The sequence below is a fragment of the Peromyscus leucopus genome, chromosome 18, assembly GCF_004664715.2.
Source record: "Peromyscus leucopus breed LL Stock chromosome 18, UCI_PerLeu_2.1, whole genome shotgun sequence".
Classification (NCBI taxonomy): domain Eukaryota; kingdom Metazoa; phylum Chordata; class Mammalia; order Rodentia; family Cricetidae; genus Peromyscus; species Peromyscus leucopus.
Window position 1 is genome coordinate 39,455,384 of NC_051078.1, and position 12,553 is coordinate 39,467,936.

The 12,553-nt window shown below is 39.8% G+C and overlaps 1 protein-coding gene across 7 annotated transcripts in view; it reads right to left on the reverse strand.

The window, feature by feature from the left end:
- Anks1b (ankyrin repeat and sterile alpha motif domain containing 1B) overlaps nt 1-2,854 on the reverse strand; it is an 854,565-nt gene extending 851,711 nt beyond the window's left edge. For all 7 annotated transcript variants that reach the window (XM_037211910.1, XM_037211909.1, XM_037211906.1 and 4 more), the window contains exon 1: nt 2,763-2,854. The gene's annotated coding sequence lies outside the window, so the exon portion shown is untranslated. The remainder of the gene's footprint in view (nt 1-2,762) is intronic.
- Between the last annotated feature and the right edge of the window lie 9,699 nt (nt 2,855-12,553).

The window sequence follows — 12,553 nt, forward strand, 5'->3', positions numbered from 1 at the left end:
CAAGTGCAAGGCAGTTCCATCTCCCCTTTCTCCAGGAGCCATTTTAGTCTTAACCTACATCTAGGAAGCCTTCGGTGGACACCTGTACATCCCTGATCTCTCGCTTTTTAAAGTTTCTTTGGCCGCAGAGTAACCCACGATAAGAAATACAGCTGAGGATTTAAAATGCAGTTCTTAGTTGAAATCCTCAGTATGGCACATGCCCACTGAGTCATTTCCTAAGTTTATAATTCCACGGTTAGGACTGTTTAGTAGTGGTTTTAATCACATAAAACATTAGAATAAGAGATAGCAGTCACATATCAAGTATCAATTCATAATATACATATTTGTTTTATGTGTTAGTCTTGTCTACAAACAGTGATTGAAGGCTCCTTGGGATGGGAGTTTTGAACTCTATAAAGCCAGCTACAGTCCTGCATATGGAATCTATATGCCTATAATTTTAAACATGGCAATGGCTGCCTATCTTAGGCAACCTGAAAGCACTTTATTAAGCTGTTTGTATAATGAGGGGACAATTCATAGTAACACTGGAGGAAAAACATGTCAACCAATGGAAACAAGTATCAGACAGAATGGGATTAATACAAATAAAATGTGGGCCACAGAGCAAGTCAATGTCAATGAATTACTTTTTAAACAGTCAGTGATGATTCTATCAGATTTATCCGCTGAAAGGCCAGTTCCAGTGAAGTCTTTTATCTGTCCCAAATCCTATATATTTTTCTCATTTCCTAAAGAATAAATACCAAAATTCTTAGCCTGATATTCAAACCACCCACCACCGAACTTCATTCATCCTTTTAATCTTATTTCTCATCTTTCCCCTAGGTAAATTCTATGACAAAGAAATGGAATAACTTGCTCCTATATATACATGTTCTGATATTCTACCCCACTTAGCCTTTGGAATTTTTATATCACTGTAGTTCCAAGGAATACTACTATATTATCTGTCACTAGAACTAAGAGTGTGGGAACATCTGGGCTAAACTTTGAAGAACTTAGGTTCAACTTCCAAGCCTTATTTCCTCCTTCCTTGCCGCTCCCACAACGCAGTCTTCAGTTCATGAAGCAAAGCAGGCACCCTTTCCAAAAGGTGTGTGTGCCGAGGGCCTGTCATCGCTCCCTGAGACATGCAAGCTGCTACCACCACCCCCTCCCCCGACACACACACACACACCCAAGCAGAATACAGAGCCCAGCACACACAGACACAGAGTAACAGAAAAACAATTAGGCCTTCTGCTTTACTTTCTCTCTATTCTCCTAACTCTGAATTTCTTGACTTCTTGTGAAGTAAATCTTTTCTTGGTTTACACATGTGGCCCTAGGAGAGTGTATGTTTATGTATGTGCAGGTAGACAGATAGTGATTGGTGTGCGTATCTATAGACCAACACACTACGGATGTTTAAGTTTGTTTACAAACATATTTAATAAAAAGTCTTTAGAAATCATTGACTTTGGGGAATGGGCTTTGCGGGGACCTGTGGGTTTAGAAGGAGGGAGCTACAATGTGCCAGGTAATAGAAAGCTTTAGGGATGGATATAAAAATCCAGGCACCATCTATTAGTTATGTGGTGCAACTATGTTTAAAGTTCTAAGTGGCTTTCCAGAAGATGCTAAGCTCCAATAACCTGTACTTTGCAGTTAGTTTTAGGGAATTTTATGCTGACTAATGTAAGTATCTCATTAATAGAAGATTTTCATTTTGTAAAACCTATAAGCCTTTGGTATAATGCAGACAGAATTATTCAAGTTATTCATAATGGACTGGAGGAAGGGCAATAATGTGACAGCAGCCCAGAAAAAAAATGGAGCAACAACCAAAAAAAGTAGGGCTGGGAGGTAAGTTTAGCCATTGAACTAGATCAGCAGGTGCTCTGCAGAGGAACGGTGTCACGCCTCACTTGGAGGGACTAAATGAAGTGTGTGTTCCCAAAACGGACAGGTACCAAACTTAGAAGTTGTTTGAATATTTAAAATAATATGACATACTTATCACAGTGTACTGTATTATACACTCTCGAGGAAAGTGCAACACCTTTCCAACAAATCAACTCCTGAAAGTGAATAGTTTATATCAAAGCAGTCTGCTTCCTTAAATCCTCTACTACTATGAATCATTCCTTCCTGGGTCAAAAGTAGGCTTACAACTCATTTAAAGCTGATTAATTACAATTTTTCTTGCTATTGTTGATCTGAAAATCCACAATGAAGAAGAATGTCGAACTCACACTTTAGATTCTGAGGTCACAAGGGAGACTCCCTTTATAGCTAATGTTTTGGAAACATGGAAGCTGAGCTGTCTCACCGTGATTGTTGGAGTAACTGAAGAATTATACATGTGCTTTGGCCCTGTCTTTGTCCTTAAGGAGGAGTTATAGAGAATGGGGGGGGCTGGCAAAAGAAACGTTTTCTTCTTCAGGAGTTGAAATAATTACGCTCAGTTAAATTAAATAGCCATGTTCAGAGAAACTGCAGCTTCCACGTCACAACAGGAAGTCTGACAGCAGTGACGTCATCACAAGCCGTTCTCACTGAGCTACCCACTCCATCCTTCCCCAGCATCTCTGCCCCATCACATGCTGCCGAGTGGCGACCCACTGAACAGCAGAGCAAGGCTAACAGGGAGATGGACACTTGCTCGGCGCTGAATCTGATACCCTGGTCAGTCAGCAAATCCCATGCCACTGTGGCGTGCACTGGACTGACAGACAGACACATTGTCTTCATCCTCCCCCCTCCTTACTTACTACACTCTGGCTTCCATTTTTCCCAAGTTCTTCCTCTGAAATCTTGCTCAAGTTATCTAAGTAGTGGTCTGAAATCGTATGGCACAGATCTTCAAAGGAGTAATCCTTTTCTTGGCAGAGTTTTATTTCATCCAGGAGTTTGGATAATTCCCCAGTGACCGTTTCACCTACAAGAAAACAATTTTTTTTTCAGATGTTGCAAGAGATATGATCACTAAAGTGAAATGTTAAATCATATAAATGGGACTACTGCGTTGACAGAAGACAAAACACAGCAAGCAAGGGGTTGGAAACATCTGGCCACAGCAAGGTACTATGCATAATTAACATGTTTGCATGTCCACATATGTACACAATGCATAACACATATTTGCCTAATATATAACATAGGAGCATAAAATATAATTAACACGAATATGCTCACAGATGAAAGAGGTTCCAACACTGACCGCAGCTATTCTTTATCAAAACGGAAATCAGTATTGAAAGTTTACCTACAAATCATAACTAGTTTCTACAGCTTTAGTTATTATAGGAATTGACTTTTTTTTCTTTTGAGGCAGAATGGGGACTGAACTCAAGGCCTCGCACATGCTAGGCCAGAGCTGGACCACTGACGGTCATCTGGATTTATTTCTCCATTTTTTTTTATTGGCATTTTACTTCACTGACAGAATCCAATGATTCATCAACAACCTTAAAATAATGGTGAAAACATTTCCTATTTTCAATGAACATAAATAGTATTCACACCTTTAAACAAATAATTAAACATGTAGGTAGTGAGAACTGTGATGTGTGAGAAAAAGAATCAGAAGGAAGAGACAATTGTATCACCTGTCACATAACGATTGTTAAATGGGCTAAACAGCTGAACTTTGATTTCTCAGAAAAAGAAATACAGTTGGCCAACAGATACATAGAAAAGATGTTACGTCACCGGCAATCAGGGAACTAGGGATTAAAACCACAAAGATCTCGTGTATCCTGGCTGTTATCATAAGGACGAGAGGAAGCAGTTGTTGGTGAGGCTGTGGGAAAGATCACCCTGCACGCTGTGGTGGGGATGTATGAGCTACAGTAGAAAACACAAGCTGTTCTTCGGTCCCAGCAATCCTACATCTGATGTTTACCTCAAGTAAACGAAGTCAACATCTTTAAGAGAAATACACGGGCCCCCTTTTTTAACTGAAACCCTATTCAGGATGGCTAAAATCTGAGGGAAAAATTAAGTGTCCATTGTTGGAGAGATGGATAGGGGAAAATAGAAACAGATAACAGATCATGATAAATGCCTAAGAGAAGGGCACCTTCCTTTGGAGAAACAGTAATGGAACTGGAGGTCATTTTGCCGAGCACCGAGAGGCTGAAATAAACAGACACTGCCTCATCTCACATCTGTGTGCAGTGTAAGAAGTGCATCATCTCACATCTGTGTGCAGTGTAAGAAGTGCATCATCTCACATCTGTGTGCAGTGTAAGAAGTGCATCATCTCACATCTGTGTGCAGTGTAAGAAGTGCATCATCTCGCATCTATGTGCAGTGTAAGAAGGCCACACACAAAGGCAGAAGATCGTTACCAGGGGCGGCAGTGGGGAGGAAACAGCAGACATGGTGTTTAAAGTGTTCACAATCTCAGTTAGGAGCGGATGAATAAACTCGGGCAATCACTGTACAGTGCACATTTGAATATGGTTAGGACACTGCGTTGTGTCCTCCAATCCCCAAGATATCTGAAACTGTTTTCACCACCAAAAACTTGTAATTATGCAAAGTGATACCTTCGTTAATTCGTTTGAATGTGACAATAGATTCACAGTGTGTGTGTGTGTGTGTGTGTGTGTGTGTGTGTGTGTGTGTGAAAACTTCACATTATCTGCTGCAAACATGAAACTATTATTTGTCAAATATGCCTCAGTAAATCTAGAGAAAATACATTTATGAAAATAATTGTTTCTACTCCATTTAAACCTTATTACAGAAGGGATTGCTAACTACATTGCTCTCTGTGCAATGTCATGTGTAATCCCTATGTCATGTGTAATCCCTATGTCATGTGTAATCCCTATGTCATGTGTAATCCCAATGTCATGTGTAATCCCAGTGTCATGTGCAATCCCACACAAGCAGCAGAAACTATATATGCTGACTAAATAAACATACAAAACACAAAGCAGAAGCCACGCATGACAGATCTGACACACACACACACACACACACACACACACACACACACACACACCGGTGTTCACCCGTCTCATGCACCGTGACAGACTTGACCAGAGAAGTCTGGCCTTGCTGCTACGAGCGTCAGTCAGATACGCACTTTTAGTCTTTTGGGAAGGAGACTCCGCAGGGGACGGGAGGTGTGTCTCTTGTGTCGTGTCTTCCTGAGCATGCTCCTCCAGGACTGCCGGCCTTCCCACACCTTCTAGATATTCTGTGGACACAGAGTTCCGAGGTCATGCACTTGGAGTCATGTGGTTAAAGATCAATAGCCACCACAAGTTTTTAAAAAGAAAAAAATGAAAACAAACCTGAAGAAATTTAAGAGAAGCTGTTCGCTCAGTAAAACATTTAAGTAAAAACATTGTGTGTCCTTAAAGATAAACATGTCTGTTGGAGACATAAGCGCCTCCTGACCCTGTTAAATATTTTCTGTCTGACCATTTAAAGTTCCCAAAAGATGCTTCAGTAGATGTTGTCCCTAAAACAGAGACGTTCAATTCAGATGAATGCCACCAACCACTTGGGTATCAGAAGTGAATAAAACAGTGGTGTTGTGTGCTTGAAAGAGTCATAATATTCATGGTAAATTTTATTTATATACAGAAAAAATGTTCATTCCTGCTACTCATGAAATAATGTCCTGCATGCCAATTTATCTTTTGCTTTTCCTTTTTTTAAATAAAGATATACTAATAGCAGCCCAGTTCTAAATACTTGATATGTTAACCTGTTTAAGCCTTATACTATTGTTTGCTCAGTTTGTATGGTCTGGAGTGGGGTGGCTGTTGTATTTGAGATTTAAGACAGGGACTTAATATGCAGCCCAGGCTAACCTCAAATGTGTGAACGTTCTGGCTTAGCTTCACGAGTTCTGAGATTACGGGCACACACCACCACACCCAATTTTAAAGATGACAACTTAAAAGAGGAATGTTATTAATTTGTTCCACTAATACGTGGTAGAGCCAGATAGACAAGGGACATGAAAACATGTCACTTTTGTCTCAATCATAAGGGAAACTTCACTAAATACAGGGATAAATGTCAAAGGATACTCAGCCCGAATGTCACAGAAGTGCAGGGCATGCGCAGGACATGTGTAATTCAGAGCAGCAGGTGCTCCATCTAAAAGTTCGGCACTTACAAAAGATGGAAGAATGCATTTTCATGGATGCCAAAATTCTGAAGATTCAGCTGCAATTCTGGAATTTTTTTTAAATGCTGACAGCTAAATTTGTTTTTATGAAAACAATACTCATAAAATATGTGTGACCTAAAGAAAACATGTCTGCTATACACCAAAAGTATTCAGCCTATATAGGGCTGGCTTATAGCCTTCTTCTAACAGCTGAAATCAGATCTCCCACTAGGATCCTTTGCTCGTATTCCATATGCAGAAAGAATCTGCTATGTAAGAATCTATTTGTGAAAATTTGTGTTTTATGCCAGCCAATTGTGTCTCCACACCATTACAATACTTTAGATCAAAGGACAATTCTACGAGGCAAATTCTACTAGGGAAAAAAAAGCAACCTGAAGAATCGTATGCTGAAAATTTCTGGACCATGAGGTACTAACTGTAAATTTAATAGTGATTTTTATATAAACTTGTAATTTGTAATTAAAAAATGGTAATTTATGATTGGTAAAGCCAATAATAAATTGGCTTTATTTCAATACCAACGACATCCAAGAAAGGAAAAACTAGAAGGCATTTTCCAATGATAGGAAATATTCAAAGGTGTCCTAATATGCCCCAATGCAAACTGACACACTTAATCAACCTTGGCCTTTAGGAAGCAGGCAATTTGCTCCTACAGAATATTTTTATCACACTGAACCAGTGTAATACATTTGAAAATTCTAAAATTATATCTTGCCTCCTTTTAGTAGGAAAATTTTATTTTACTTTCTACAAAAGATATAATATACACAAACGTCAAGGTTTTTCAAAGTTCAGTTGAAGGCAAAAGTGTAACCTGACATACAAGTGTCTTGAGGGTGGAGGACAGATAAAAACAAAGGATGCCATTTTTCTCTTTAGCTTTCATTCAACTTGATTTAATTAGAATCAATATAAAAAGTCACACTTGGATTCTCTGATTTATCTGTAGGTGTTCTGACTTGCAATTAACTTCTTTATTGACAACAAAATTATAGGGGCCAAAACTTCTTAGGAAGGTTTCAGAAATCAGTTGAGAAAAGAACATAATGGCCATTTACTCTATATACCCATTCTGGCTTTCATTAACTGCTGTATCTCCATTCCCATAGCCCCATCTGGTTTTTATTCATGTATTTTCTTACAAAGCAATGCTGTTCTTCAGTTTCCCAACTGGTAATCAAGGAAACTGTCTTGCCTCTCTCCACTCTTGTACTTGTGACCCATCTACATGCACAAGAAACAACTGACATTCTTTCAGCCAACTTCACATTGTTCAGCATCCATGTACTCTCTCTGCTACATAGCACAATGTAGAATTCTGAGTGAGAGCAAAGAAGTCTATCAGAGCTCCAGAGTCCCTCATGTGCAAGGTGAATGATACTTGGCTACTTCATAGTCACAGATATCAGACAATATTATAGAAAATCTGAAAAAATCTTAAGGCAGTATTCTAAATAAAGATAATATTTGGTCATTACCAATTCATATAGCCTAATAACTTCAAGCTATCACTACCCACATTTACTGCATAACTTTAAACATTTTTATATCAAGTAGTAAATACATAACTTGTTAGTCCCGAGTAAAGACAGAATTAAAACATTTAAATGAATTATTATTTAGCTTAAAATATGCTAGCAAAAATAAGCAAGTAATGAGCTAATTCAAAATTAAACACTAACTCGAATAAAATAAAAATTAAAATAACAATGGTGACAGCTTCAGTTTACTCTTGGCTGTAAATCCAAGTTATCACCGCTCAGCCTTGTTTACCTTGCAAGAGCGTTGCGATCTGGAGAGACTTCTGAGACGGATGCTCTTTCAGAATGTCTAAGACAGTTCTACCTAAACTGTCCTTTATGTTGGCATCAATTCCTGAAGGAAAAAGAAGAACTAGATGTACCACTCGAGTGGCCTCAGATGACACTGCCAATACGTAACTGTTCTAATTTCATACGCATATAGGCCAAGCATTGAACGTGGCTTAGAAACTAAGTTACACACGTAAGACTTTAACAAGAGCGAAGACAGGGGCCTAATGTTGCTAAAAACATGGAACATTCTCGATAATGAATCAACTCCTAGAGTTCTCTGACACAGTTATAAAGACTCTTTTCAGGACCCCGGAGTCCCTTTTGGGTAATAGCTAGTAAACTATACAAATAGTACACTATCAAAGTGAAAAGTATCTCTTACTTATAATCTGAAGTCCTAAAGTGTAATGGCAAGGTGATTTGTATATTCTGTATAATTCAATTTTAAAATTTAATAAGTGATAATAATACACAGTGTAATGTAAGAACACTCTTAGAATATTCAATGTTAACAAATTTGAAAAAGCATAATTATTCCAAGCGTCTAAATACTGTGCCTCCAGATACTCCGGACACTTGTTTCTTTCAGATTGCTCTCAATGCTGGCCACACTCCTAAGCTATTTAAGCAAACCTACTGAACCGTGTGTTCGAAACAGCTGTGTTATTATTTTAGTTCCAAAATTATGTGTCAGACTAAAGGATTTATTTTAATGCAGCAATTAGTTTCTGCTACTCTAATACAGTTTATGGACTTTACAAATACCTGATTGCAGATAAAACCAGTGTCAATGAGTGATCCTGGATTTGAAGAAGAGGTGAATACTAACCGACACGTCAAACACAAGTTTATTCAACAATCTACTATTTATACGCATATGCATTATAAGTTACACTCGGATTTTGGCACAAAATCTTTACCATTAGAATTACAAATGCATGATGAAGACTATATTAGCATAAGTACAGAAAACGAGTGTAGAGAGAGATGGAGAAGCCTGCCCACGATTTACCTGAGAGGAAGTTAAAATTTCAGGAAAAGCCTCTTATTGTCTTGAGAGAGTTTTTATTAATTATCAGTAGGAAAGAGTTGTTATAACGGACACATGTGTATCATCAAGGAGTTCGTATAATGTATCTACACAAATTTGATTACAGCACTGTGATAGTAATAACTAAATTTGTACATCATCACCACCATCTTCCAATTCTGCACAATACATTTATGTACCCTCTAACAGTCATCTCCTCTCCCCCGATTCTTATAGCTTGCGGTCTGAAGTTTGCCAGTGCAATATTATGACTATCAGCTTAAGAGGGCAGAGTCCTAAGCTAATGCTGCTCAACTTGAATGAGGCCTCTTGTGCGTCTACTCAAAATATTCCCGAGAGAGACCTTGCTCAAAAATCTTAGCGAGTGCCGCGCTCGTCGAGTAAGCTCTAAGAGAAATCCCATACGACGAGAACTACCTGGAGAGACACACTTGGCAGAGACTTGCGTGCAGCTAGGAAGGCCGATAGACACTCTGTATTCAGCGTCTCCAATGCAATTAAGATCGAGATACTGCACTAGCAAGTGCTAAGCTATCACCACCAATGCTCATATTTATAAGAGGAAGACACCACACAACAGTTACCCCATAAGTCTTAAATTCTCTATGTTTGTTTGGCTTTTGTTTTCTTCTCTTTTCTCACGCATCTTGAGACCTCTAGAAAATTTTGTAGCAGACGCATGGTATTAATGTATTCTTGGCAGTCACTCTTATAGGTAATACTAGCTTGTAATCGATGCATACACATGATATTGATATTAATCTTCTATCTGTGCTTGTGTCTCTGGTACTCTCAAATACTCATCCAACAGCCCTCTGAGCTACGTGACAATGATGCAATTGAGAAATATTCTCACGAATATTGAAAAATATGTTAGAAGAGAGGATTAACAACATGAGGAGGAAGGGGAGAGGAGAGAGAAGACACAACTCCTCATTAGACTTGAGCTATCCCAAGTACCTTTTAATGATTGAGACTGTTTTTGCGCCCCCAACACCTGATGAGCTGGGATGATTAAGGATAACCCATTATTCTAACAAAAAGCTATCATAACGGTATCTCAGTATGCTAGCACTTCACGGCACCTAAAACAATAGACTCTGTGCTCTACTTTTCTATCAGTTTTGGAAGCCTTTGGAAAAACAGAAATTAGGTACATCTGACCAGCGCGGATAATATCTTTATAAGAATTAACTGCTGTGACAAGCTAGAAAGGATGGGGAGCATAGGCGAGAGCAAGGGAAATTGCACACAGACAGACTCAGATTGTAAGAGACTACGGACACACCTGACCTGCTCTGCAAACCATTTCCTTGCCCTTGTGCAAAGCAGAGGCTTTACATTTGTTACGCGACACTTTTCTCTCAGTAAGGTTCTCTACGAGGCTACTTACGTATGACAGTAGCATGGCAGGGGGAGAGGGGGATCCTGCACATGAGCAAAATCAAGATGTCAGTAGAATGACTCTCACCAACTACAGAAACGAGATTTCTGAAGTATATGGCATTGGCACACTAGTTCCTCTGATACATGCGGATAGTTTATGGCCATGTTAGAGTAGAGAGGCTGATCAGACTGCACTAAGCAATCATTATCTGACTCACTTCAAGTAAGGTGATTAAGCTCACAGGTGAGGAATTGAGAGAAGGTGACTGTGATATATGCTATGCAGATGTGACTATTGAAACAATGCATAATTTTACTTGCCTTCAATGCACCTGAATGTCGATAGGTGATGTTACGATCATGAACACTTCTGGCTTATGCGTGGTAGCTTAAACTTGTCTTAAGGAAAATCAATCACCGCTCTACCATGGCAAATTAAAAATGTGCAGTTTAAACATGAGAATCTCACGAGTGAGACACAATAATAGCCACGGTGCACTAGCTACCTCCTTTTTGAGAGCTCAGCTACAACACGGATCCGATTGCCCGAGCATTTCTCTGGAGGTCCACGTTGAGCAAATCAAATCGCATAGACTGGATATGGGCAATTTCAGAAGTCGATCAGATAGGGATCCATATTTAAATAGTCGTACATCAGTTGTAAAAGCGTCGTTCCGTAACATATCTCTGGTAATATTCCTCATATAGAAGAGACTGAAGTTACCAGCATTCTCCTCTGCCTGATAGAAACGCACTATGTATCTTGCGCTCAATCACTCAGCGATCCGAACTGAACGCGACAACCGGCGTTCGAGGTCTACTACGGGATCATGCGTTAGGCTCTGCTTATCTATGCTGTTCTCGCTGCTTTTCTCCTCCGAAGAGATCCTTCTGGTCGATGAGTATGGCACTGCTTCATTTGGGTGTGCGTCTATTAGCTAGCTCTCATAGAGTATGCAAATACGCTCAAGCTTCCAAACCTGATACCAGACCTTGACATACAAAGGAGTAATGGACATCTGTTAAGACACGACCATACCTGACACTGTTCGTTGATGCTCATGGGCCACACAGCCTTGTCCTAGTAGACATTCACTAGACAATTCTAACCTGGTCTGATCTAAGAGAGGCGAACCAACTGTGTCTTATTGGCTTACATAAACACTATCTATCTTACCACATAACATGCACTAGTGGAAAGAAATCATTCACTCTGAGAATAGCATAAGCAGTTGAAAGAATGAAGCACGTCTGAGGCAAGAACAGGCACTGAGAATCGCCTTGGTGTAATAGTTGGTGAAAAGGTTCTACCAACGGCTCAAAAACAGAGCGTCGACATGAGATGAAGATTATACTGACAGCGTCAACTGGTCATGAGGAGCGAGGTGTCGCGCCGACCACGGCGCCTCACTAGTCAGTGTAATTAGCACTGCGGCTAATGATACCGGGTACACATCTCACATAACAGATCAACATACAAGGACTAGAGAAGGACCACGAAATGTGGAACTGAAAAGACTAAGCTCGGAGTGCGAGCAAGAGAATCACTGGCTATCTTCCCGATAAACCCAGGTTCGATTCCCGCACGCTATTACTACACCAGCGCGGCACGCGAGTCTTCGCTTGCCGGTCCCTTCCTTGAATCTCTATCGCTGCAGGTGGCGATCGCCTGACCCTCGCCCCTGTCGCCACTGGTCCATGCTTGGCGCGTGTCACGCAGCAACATAGAACAAATCAGACATAGGTCACACTAACAACACCGGATGATTAGATACAAGATGTAGATAATAGAATTGTCACTTAATCGATAGGAGTCCCGGGTGATAGTAATGAGTTTAGATAGTAGGTATGAAAATACAATAATGATCTAGTGAAATACTAATGAGAGGTTAAGATAAACATAATAGAGCATACACTGTAATATGAGTATGGCGATATATGTTTAGAGAGAAAACTAGGACAGGAGAGAGCGGCAAAGAGTTAAGGGTCCAATGAATTGGAGATGTGAGAGTAGGCTAAAGAGAAGGAAGCAATAGAGAGAGAGATGATCGGAAAGTGATTTCCTTAAGCTAGAGTAGTACTGAGGCAAGGGAAAGAAAATAAGGGAAATGGACTGTTGAGAAAAAACTTTAACATAGGCGCACG